Source organism: Calliopsis andreniformis, chromosome 9, assembly GCF_051401765.1.
Source record: "Calliopsis andreniformis isolate RMS-2024a chromosome 9, iyCalAndr_principal, whole genome shotgun sequence".
NCBI classification, from domain to species: Eukaryota; Metazoa; Arthropoda; class Insecta; order Hymenoptera; family Andrenidae; genus Calliopsis; species Calliopsis andreniformis.
In genome coordinates this window covers 19,786,436-19,797,377 of record NC_135070.1, presented here as the reverse complement: position 1 = coordinate 19,797,377, position 10,942 = coordinate 19,786,436, and positions in this window count along the sequence as shown.

Genomic DNA, 10,942 nt, shown 5'->3' with positions numbered 1-10,942 from the left:
GAAAATAAACGATGCTTTTGTGAGTAACGATATGCCTGGATGATGATTCCCTTCGTGATCGCCGTTCTCCACTAAACATCTATCATCCCCTAGCTCGGCTCTTGCTCCTGCTGCTGCTACTTTGGAGGTCCACAGTGTCGTCCCTGCAAGATACCTCCAGCTCGCGCACCTTCGATTTCGAAAGCAACGCAAGAACCTCCATTCGATGTTCTCGTCACAGAAGTAAGTTTCCACCCCATTTTCCTCCTCTTTCTGCTACTTCATCAGGCCTTTGGGTATAAATTTCATTCATACTTTATCGGTACACCTTTGCACATCAAAGTGTCTAATATTTCCCTACCTCATTCCTTCCGCCAGCAAACCAACCTAACAATTTCCAAACCCGAAAGTAATTTGGAACAGTGGACAAATGAAAGGGCAGAGGTAGGAGCTTCCTTGGTAACATTACAATATCGCACGGGCCGTTAAACCACTGATCCTGCGAACCATGAAATATCCCGTCACAATATGAGCTCCCTACACCCGTGTCGTCTTCCTGTGTACGAATCACTAAGTGGAGGTCCCTACCTAATGATCCTACGAGTCTAGAATAACCTAGGATAAGTAGTTTCCCCTAAAATAATTTTCTCATTTATATTTCAACTATAACACGATTTAGCGTTGCTTTCGCGAACAAGTTCGATCATCCCTGAACGCACAGCTAATCTGTCGCGCGTTATACACGCGATTTACATTAAAATCGTTAGCCAGCACTTGCTCCCTTTGTCGGTGGAACGGACGGAACGTAAGGTTCTCCTTTTTTCTGCGGCGATCCCCTTACTTTGATTAACCCGAAAAGGGTTTTTATCTACTCGGCGATATATATTCCTGTTGGCCTATTTCTGCCGGGTCCGAGAACGCTCGCTGCGTATCCGAGAGCACTGGACGTTATTACCGAGGATGACTCGGCGTATTCGTACCCTCGCCCTGCCTTCCACCGCTAATGCCTAAATAATGACGTATATACGCGACATGCAGCTTTATAAGCTTCGATAAATTTAATTACCCCCGGACGTTCCCGAACCTCCGCATAATTTCCTTTTAATCGCGCTCCATTAAGGGGACTATGCGTGTGTCCGGTGAAGCGAGGACTATTCGCGAGCAGAGACGGAAAAAGAACCTGAATGTTTACTCTTCCTTCATTTCGAGCGAATGGTGATTAGGTCGAAAGCGCTCTACGATTGCTTGCGGGTAGAATTGAGCAGTCTGACAACGACAGACCGTAACAGAGACCATAAACGGTCCCTGGATTCGTTGGTATGCTCTAAATGGGATCAATATGGCAGAGATTACGGAATAAGATCGTTATGCAAAGCAGCCACGGAAGGGTCTGAAGCGTCGCGACGAGACGATTCGCGGGGGGGTGCGGTTAATGTCGAGCAGCGAGCAAGCCCGGGGGATGGCTTTTTCGGTGATTTAACCAAGGAGGGTGAACGTTTGTTATTCAATTTGCGAATCCCCTCGGTACCAGCCACTGTTCACCCTCTCTATCCACAGATCATCGCGCCTTTACAGCTGTCACCGTACTGCCTCCTAACTCTACAAGTATTTCTTCTTCTTTGGGAGATACGATCGCCATTTATTTGTCATCCTGCATATGCATGCTTACCATATCGTTTCCCTCCTTGCAATATTCATTGGTTACTAATACGACAAGTTCACGGAAATTTCTTGGTGTGTAAGTTTGAATCAGTAGATCTCGTTTCATTTATTTATAGTCTGGAGAAGGCAGCGTAATTTGGAGCAGAAGTGAAATGGTAAGTTGCACAATTTCAGTTCACGGAATGAGGAAGGGCATAATATTAAGGGCGCAGTATTTGTATAATGCAAGTCTTTGCTAGTGAACTGTGAACGATAGACGTCCTTTATGTGTTAATCGATTTTTCTCTCTGTCACAGGAAACATGCCAAACATATTACCTGGGATTTTCCTGTCAATCAGGATTGGGAAAATGTTTCGTAGTTTGAGGGCTAGGAATCTTAGCAATGTAGCTTTGAGTAAGCAAAAAATAAAATATTCAAAAATTCGTGGAGACCATATTTTTATCAAATCCAAAATATCCTTTCCCTATATCACTTTAGAATTTGTAGGAGGGAAACACGTTATTCAACAAATAGAAAAATGTTAGACAAAAATAGTTCGTAGATCAAATGCGGGTGACACTTTGAAATACCACACCGTTCTTGACGTCGGCGACAGCCAGAAGAAAATCTGGACACAAAAGGCCGAAAAGGCTCGGAGTAAGTATGTATCTCCGGCGACCCTTCCCGACCCGTTAACAAACCTCATGAAACTAACGACTCGGCCTGGTTAGGGAACACCATGGTTTCATATATACAAAAGCTGGTCCGCTTGCTCCCCTTTTTTCCCTCCTCTGCAGCCAGGAAAGAGAAGCAGTGTGTTTCGACGCGTTACTGAATATTTCCGAATGAAATTAAACTCCTGTCAAGATAGGATTATTGAAGCTCTCCGATCCATCCTGTTTTTCAAAAAGAGAGCATAAGTCTAAGGTAGCACTGCTAATTCAGACAAGATAATTTCACAATTTTTCTCAAAATGTCATACTTTAATGGCTCTTACCTCAGTTTAAGTTAATTGGTTGCCTCTCAGGAACCGTCAACAGAGGAACGCTAAGTCCCTCTAGACCACTTGCCTCTCTGAGCGCATTATTGAATGGCTGGCACGAGTATCCGCAAATCTGGTGGCGAAACGGAAATCCTGAGTGGTAATCTCGGTGGCGCGTAACGAGCGAACAGATTAGGCCGCTGGTAGGATCCCGACGATGTACCCTAATAAAGAAGGCTAACGAGACTGAGGGCATGTGGTTAACGACACAATCTATCTAGGCTACGCACCGGGTCTACGAGACACTTGCGTGAACCTAACCGCTCTCGAGTGTGCTTCGAGAGGAGCACGGTGCACGAATTCGAGACACACGTGCAGGTCCCGAAAAGCACGCGAGTCTTGTTACCAAAGTGCCGCAACCTCGACAAGGATCTCGCGTCCTATTGGGAGCAGGGTGCTCGGTGTCTTTTCAACCTTTTCGAGAGAGAACAGGCTGGGAGATTAGGCTTGCCTTTGGGTCTCGAGTAGGTTACCCTTGAGAAGTTGCGTAAATTATCGGCAAATTAGTGATACTTCGAGTAAGGGGTCTGTAGGTATCCAAGACGCGGGAAATATACCTGACTGTTAGAGTCAAGAGATTTGACCAGAAACTAAGAATGAATTTTGATTTCAAGTAGAAACAGGATACCTGCCTTTTTGTAAGAGAATACAAGTATTTGAGATGTTCCTAGATCATTTCTTTTAGTACACGTTTCTTTTTATAAAAAAGGAGACCTCGAAAGTTTTCTTAAAATTCCGTCCCCAGTTAAAGGATTAATGGACAAACAACACTGATTCGACGAGTTTCATCGTAACAACGTCCAGCAGCCGCTGCGGGCGAACCTGTAATGCAAGACCGATGCATTACCATCTGATTCCTTCTAATTACATATCGTTAAAGGTCATTAAAGTATCTGGTTGGTCCACACGACACCCGTGTGGGAAACTGACGCCGCAATATTCCTCCCACCCGGTCAGTGAATCAACATCCTCCAACGATAACTTCGTTACGGGTGTTTGCCCTAATTGAAACGGGTCGCTGGAACTAATTATCACTGTCGCTGCTGCCGATTCACGATCGAATTATTCGAGCTCGCGTCCATTCATCTTCGACCGATCGCGTCCCCCGCGGCCCTCGTTAACCCTCTCACGATCGCAAATCATTTTCCATCCCCCCTGGCTCTGCCGCGAGCAAATTAGAAAAGGAAAAGCTAGTCCCCTCGTACGACCTATGTTTAGAACAGGTTGAAACGGGTGTCGTGCGACGCGTCCAAATCGCTACATCATATTTCTGTAACGTCGACTCCGTCGTGCCGCTCGAACGACGTCGGTTCATCGTCGCCTGTCACCTCCGGAAATTCAACATCAAATACCGTGTCCCAGCAACGGTAGATGCTTTTTGCTGGCTGATCGTGTAAACGGTACGTCCACGTGGACGACGTATCATCCACAGGATGTGGAGTGGTAGAGCTTGAAGAAGCGTATGGTCTGCCTCTGAAGTCGAAAGATTAGATTCTGTCAGAGCCAGTGTACGGTACAGCGATTAATTTTTACTTTGTGTACAGTTTTCGGAGCATCCAGTTGTTCTTTAGGTACAGACGCTCGCGGACACTGGGACAAAAAGTAATGCCAAGGAACTCTCTACCTTCCGTGAAGACAGTGCCCGAGGCTAGGATGACTTCGACAAAATGCTTCGCCTTAAGAACTAAAATTAAATTTCTTCTCTTTTGCCATGTTCTATTCTCTCCGTCCTAGAATCCACTATTATGAAATACAGTTGGAATCATCGCAAAATGTTCACTCTGGCAGCAGTACGCGTATGCGGCGGACGGGAAACAGATGCAGCATTGTGGTCGCAGATGCACGAGAAACGCACGCGTATTGGCCGAACATTGAAGCTCAACCGCGGAGCATCGGTCGAATTCATGCAGAGCGGAGCAAAAAGGACCGAGGGAATAAAGGACCCGAAGAAACTATCGCGTGGGGAGAGTTGACCAATTGATACACATATGCGAGACCGCAAACCATGCGAAATCATCCTCCATCCTGTGTTTAGCTTCATCTGACCCAGTTCCGTTTCAGAATCCATGGAACAGAAAAGAAGTTGGGTAATCACCGACCTGCCTCGAATTTCAGTGCCGTTTGCATACCGTTGTCGCGCATCCTGTGTGGCTTTCGTCGAACGAACGACTCCGCGGAAGTCACCTCCGCGAGGAATTTCTCTCACCTTCCAGATTAAAATAATCCCTCGGAGTCGGTGGGGCGCATTGTTCGCCGTTCCACCCGGAAAGATGCATTAAATGCAAAATAGGACCGACGACAATAGTATTATAATTGCGCGGTTCTTTGTCGTCGAGGCATACCAGATTTCTTCGTGCCCGCCTCTATTCTGTTCCGCGGCCGCGAAGAACTTCGTAGACCCGCGCAAGTTTTTGACCTCGTTTACCATCCTTGCTGACTCGAGCAGCTTCGAAGAAAGTTCCTGGGCTATTGTCGTCTAGGACCATGCTTCCGCGAATTTTCCTTCCAGGAAATTCAAAGGGGTGAACTTTTTCGCCGAACTTGGGGTATAAGAATCGAAGTTGCACCATTCGTTTAGTGTTTAGTGTTTGTAAGATTAGTGGACGATCAAAGATATGCAAGGTACCACCATATATTACGTATTAGTAAATCTGTTCAGAAAGTGCAAGAAGATCAAGAAGAATAAAAGGAACTCGCGACCGATATTAGGTTTTATTTGACTTACATTATGGCGCTGAATGGAGTCCTATCGAGACAGTACTGTATAGCAAGAAATGGATACTTACCTTAGAGGATGTAAGTTCTACGTGGTTTATATTTTCCAACGAGTTTTTTATCAGGAAAAACAGTGAACGTTCGTATTTTCCCGCGGTGCGTCGCAGCCGGTATCCGTTCATAGTCGCGCGCAATGAGCGCGTGGAAGCGGGCAAGCGAGCGAATCGTTCACGACATCCGAAGCATTGTAGCGCAACGTGTCATTCCGGTAATACGGCGCAAGGTACGAGCGTAACAATGCCGCGCATATAGACGTTTAATTATCATAGAGTAATGCGTCTAATGACATACATTAGACAGCGAGTCGCCATATGGGGACCCTTTTGTTCGCCACTATATACGGTATATAATAATAGTCGCTCACGGAAAGAGTTGTGCACGCGCATGCGTGGCAAAGGAAGACCAGCCTCCTCTTCCCTTCCGTGCCTCCTTTTCGCTCTCACTCCTTTCCCATCCGTCGCGTATCCATCGTATTTCCTCCCTTTCCCTATCTTCTCCCGCGGCCTATTTCTCTCTCCCTCTCTTTCTGCCCGCTCGCCCGCCGCGAGTCCTTATGCCACCGTGAATCATTCCGCGTGCGACTGCGTGCCACTGATTACCGTAATCAGTCCGTTCCTGTTCCGGTATATCGGTCGCTAATTATAATCATCGATCCACCCGACGTCACTTCCTCGTGTTTTCGAGCTGTCCACGATGCCTGACTCCCTGGATCCGGTGGATCACGGATCTACGGCCAAACGGATCCAACGGAAAGCCTGTCATTCGCCTGCGACCGTTTCAAGGGACCTGCTTGCTCGCATGCGATTCGCGTACCCTCTGCACCCTGGACAGGCTCAGCTTTCGCGGTGTCCCCGATCGAGTTATCGGAACTGGATGACGCATAGGTCGGGAACGGAGCGTTTCACTTGCAGATGCACTGGACAAATGGGAATCAAGCTTATATCATTAGAAAGTTCGTGGTTTTTTTATGTACAGTGCGCGTGGGGCGCCTTGACCCATAGCCGCGGGACAAAAGTAATTTTTCCGCTTTATGGAAAGCGTGCTTCGACTTTCCTGTCAATCTCGACTCCAACGCGGAAAAATTGCCCGTTTATTTGCGGAGGCGGTTGCGAGGGTATGTCAGTCAACTTTTATGTCTGCCCATTGTAAAATATCCGCCTTTGCCTTTATCCCACGTAATAATTCGCATTGGTCGCAGGACGGTGTTCTCTAGTTTCGTAATGGCAAGCGGGACTTGAGTATGCAATCGTTTCTGCGCGGTCTGCCGTAAAAGTATTAGGTCGGCGTGCAGGTAATATGCATCACGCAGCAGATTCTGTAGGAACAAATTTGACTAGACACTTTTTACTTTCAGCAGATGCTGGTAGGAGTAAATCGCTATTCTATTGCCATTCTGTTCCTAGAAGCCTATAGATAGCGTAACACTCGTAAGCTTTTAAATGGAAAAATATTGGTCACCGCCTCCATAGGCAGACCGTTCCCCAAAGGTGATTATTTTCACGCTGATTCGGTATTATGGCGACGAGCAATGATTTTCCTACGATAGTTGTATGAACGAGGGGCGTACCTAGGCTCCCACAGGGGGTGAGCATGTGTTTGCTTTCGATTCGTCGCAGCACTCGCCTCTCCCGGGACTATTTCGCCGATCCCTATGGATCTGTTTGGCTTTTAGGGATTCATCGGTAATCCACAGACCGTGTCGTGAAAACATGAGTAAACTGGCAATAAAGAAGTCCCTATGGAAACGTCGAGAGCGTTTACCTTGCAAATAGCACGATGCCTCCGGACAAATGAGCGAGAAGGAGCCGTCGCTCTCGAAGAGAAGAATTATTGCTATAGAGGTCGAGCTCGAGCAATAATACTTGCAGAGACGCCGCGTCTTGGTCGCACGAACGATTCACACAACAGATTTGTTTGGACTTTTCCATCGGTTTCCTTTATTTCGACCAGACCCACCGGGTCGACTTTCGAGAGCATCGGAGGAAACCACTCGTGTGGTCGAAGAAGTGGCCGGTGTCCTGGTTGCGTTACAAAACAGCTGGGAACGACTTAAACCCACCCAGTTGGAAGTCGGCAGCGACTTCAGCCGATCCTTTCTGCCCTTTGTCCGTCGATGCCCACTGCTACGTCCACAAACCGAGGATTTTTTTATTTAAGGAAAAGGATATTGGTAATCTGTTTCTATTAGAAACTTCAAGTTAACGTTTATGCAAGTAAAACGCTGTCTTGTATTTGTAAAGTTTACAAGTATCATGAAAAGAGCGATCGATATGATAATAAGTGCATCCAGGAGGCCTGTATCAAGGAAATGACAGAACCTTTTCAGTCAGACATTGGTTTGATTATCAGGAACTGGAATTATTGCTCATTAAGGTATGCATAGGCCGAGAATTAAAGGAAACGAGAAGATTGATTACAGAATGGTTGGAAGGCAGGTAGGTTCATTGCTTATGCTTTTTCTCTGTTGCTTGAACCAGTCGTCGATTACGATTAAGTCCCAAGGAAGTCTAATGACATAAGCACCACGTAGTGAAGATTCGTGCATGCAATACGAATGTTGAACATAATTGCCAGTTCGATTAGAAGTTTTTGAATTGATGCTGGTTGAATTGACCAAGACCCCCCACAGAGACTATTTCTTTTACTTCTTAAAAGGATCATACTTTCCTTGTAGCGATGCAGGCTTTGGAAATATAAATAATGCAATGTTTCTGGCAAGAGAAAAATATTTCTACGAACGCAGTGTCGTCGGCGTTAGCCTATACATAATCCAATCCGCGTTGAAAATGGAGAAACCGTTTTCGGTCTTGTTACCTGTCGCATCGAATTCCCTCGTGCCCGAGGAAATGTTTTCTGACGTGGCCAACGGGTTGCGAAATGCGCGCTCACGCGCATTAATCGCCACGAAAATACAAACAAAAGCGGCAGGTGGCGAAGTACAAAGAGGAGAAGTGCTTTTAATTGCTGAACAATGGGGCCGCTGTGTGCCACACCTTCACGCATTGTCTTGCGCTTTAGTGGATTACTTACACCGACTGATCAGAGTCAATGTCGGTGCCGACTAATGGAACCGCTCGACAATTAGCGGCCCGTGCTGTCGGCAAATTGTTTTTACCGAGAAAAACTTTGCAGATGAGTACTGAGAGACAGAGGATAGTCTACCGATTGATAGTACAACTATCCTACACTTTTTGAACCAATTTCCACAGATCTGTCTTGATTTCACGCGACCGAATCAGTCAGGTCCCTGAAATAGGTGCAACGATAGCTCGATTTCAGGCACGTGCTGTTTATCCAACAATCGAAACGGTTCGTTGAGCAAATTTCGTTTGAAGTCAAGGCGAGAGATAACGTTTCTACCTGAGAGCTGGTATCGGGGGGCGAGTGAACGCCTTGGCACAATCGCGATACGTCTTGCCGCGCTCGTTCCTGGGGCGAAGCACGCTCCACGCACGAGTGAGCTCATTGATTTCTAATTAACGGTTAGATCGTGGAACAATCACGATATAATTTCTCGTGTCCGGCACAATGAAGCGGCGCGACAATACAAATTCCCCCGGGGTCTCCGCGTGTCTCCCCGGAGAAGCATGACAGGGGGGCGTACACCGTTTCAGAAATTCGTCTTTGGCCCCGGTCTCCGGTCTTTCTCTTTCACGTGAAAAATGCCAGATGTTTCGCATGTGGCCGACGTAACGTGCAATGCCGTTGTTCCGCCTCTGTCACGGCAATGCCTTATTCATACGCGGCCGCGAATTCAGATCGAGCCTCGAGGCTGTCGAACCGCGGCAGCCACGCACGCTCCTGCTCGTTCCAAGGAAATCGTTTCTTTCCTGCTTTCAAGAACGACTGTTCCGACTGGGCAGAAGCTATCGATTCGGAGTCTAGCGGAAGGCTAGTTCTTCGATAGAAGCAAATTTAGAGACCTCCGAGGATTGAGCGACAGCGAAACTTATGAATGGCGATCGAAGGTTCGAACATCATAGGGGCTGACTCTGGTTCACTCGATCGTGATTCTTCGATCCTCGAACAAAGTCGTTATTTTTTATACACTTTCCTCTCTCCCTCCCCCGGCCTCAGTCTCTTTATCCCATACGATCTTCACGCTGTATTACGTACTTCCCCGTGTAGAGACGATGCCTCATTATGCGGGACTCGTCTATCAGAATCGATCACTCCTCTCGTGGGCGTACATTCGACGAAGGAGGTCCTCGAGGTTGACGCACGTCGACCTGCACCGTATAACGCCTCGAATTTATTCAATAACGACGATCGTTATGGGCTCTCCGAGGGGGGGCGGGTCGCGGCCCTTCCGATATTCGACGCCAGACACGTGCTCCGAGGCCCTAGCGTGCGCTTTCAACACCGACCACGTCCCCGTGCCTGGCTTATTAACGGTGGGTCCCGTCTTCCGACATCCTTCAGTTGTTTGTTGTTTCATCGTTAAGACGTCGTTAAAACCCTGAAGCGTCACGGCTTCGTTGCGGCGAGTTTAATTGGCGGCATAGCCAACGCTACCACAAGTTTCCGGCCGCTTGGCTTTCGTTCGAGCAATGATGCCGAGGTGATGGGTGATATAGGCGGATTTTGGTTCATCATTTTTTCTTGCCCTCAAGAAAAATACAATTTTCACTTGTGTTCTGACTCCGTCAATACGGCCGCAGTGTTATGACCCGCATGTGGGTCCAGAGAATTTCAACCCAACTCCTAATTTTTGCTGAATTTCTGCTTAAATAGAGACTTGGAACCAGAACAGCCCCATATTTCGGCAGATAGCCGAAGATGGTCGCGATGTCGCCATCTATTTAGCACATCCGTTCGCGGTTAATGTTCCTCTGGTGCTGTAACACGAGGAACAGCCACTCGCTCGTGGCGGGATAAAAATACGGCTGAGAGGGTATTAGTCATGTTGCGATGGCCCGTGGGGTTCCGAAAGACGCTTGTGTATCCGTCGAGCTCTCTCTTTTTCACGCAGCCCGTCTTGTTCGTGTGTTAACTAGATCGCCAGGAAGCGGAGCCGCTAAATCACGCGGGATACGGACAAACCCAGAACGGAACGTGGCAGTACGCGAACCAATTCACGCACACCATCCCGTGCTACGCGTCAACTGCCAACGCGTCCTCTCTCCCTCTGCCCACCCCTGCCTCACCAGCCACGGTTCGCCTCTCTTTCTCTCTGCCAGCCTGTGTGTATATTCCGCCGTCGGCCCGCTCGCAGACGTATCAATTAACTCCGGAACTCGACGGCCATCTCGACTAATTTCCATCCATTCTCGACATACCTACTCGATGTGCCATGAAATTATCAGCTGATAGAGCTAGAGACCGCTACTGTGCCATACTTTCGGCTCGCGTTCCTTGTCTCTCGCTTGCCCCAGGATCGTCTGATCTCGGCGTAGAAGTACGCTTTAACAGGCCTCCTGATTGATAGTCAGGCAGAGGATTCTTTTTTCTTCGCTGTAGCTTTGAGACACTCGTTGGCGTGTTATTAAGATTAGGGAGCTCG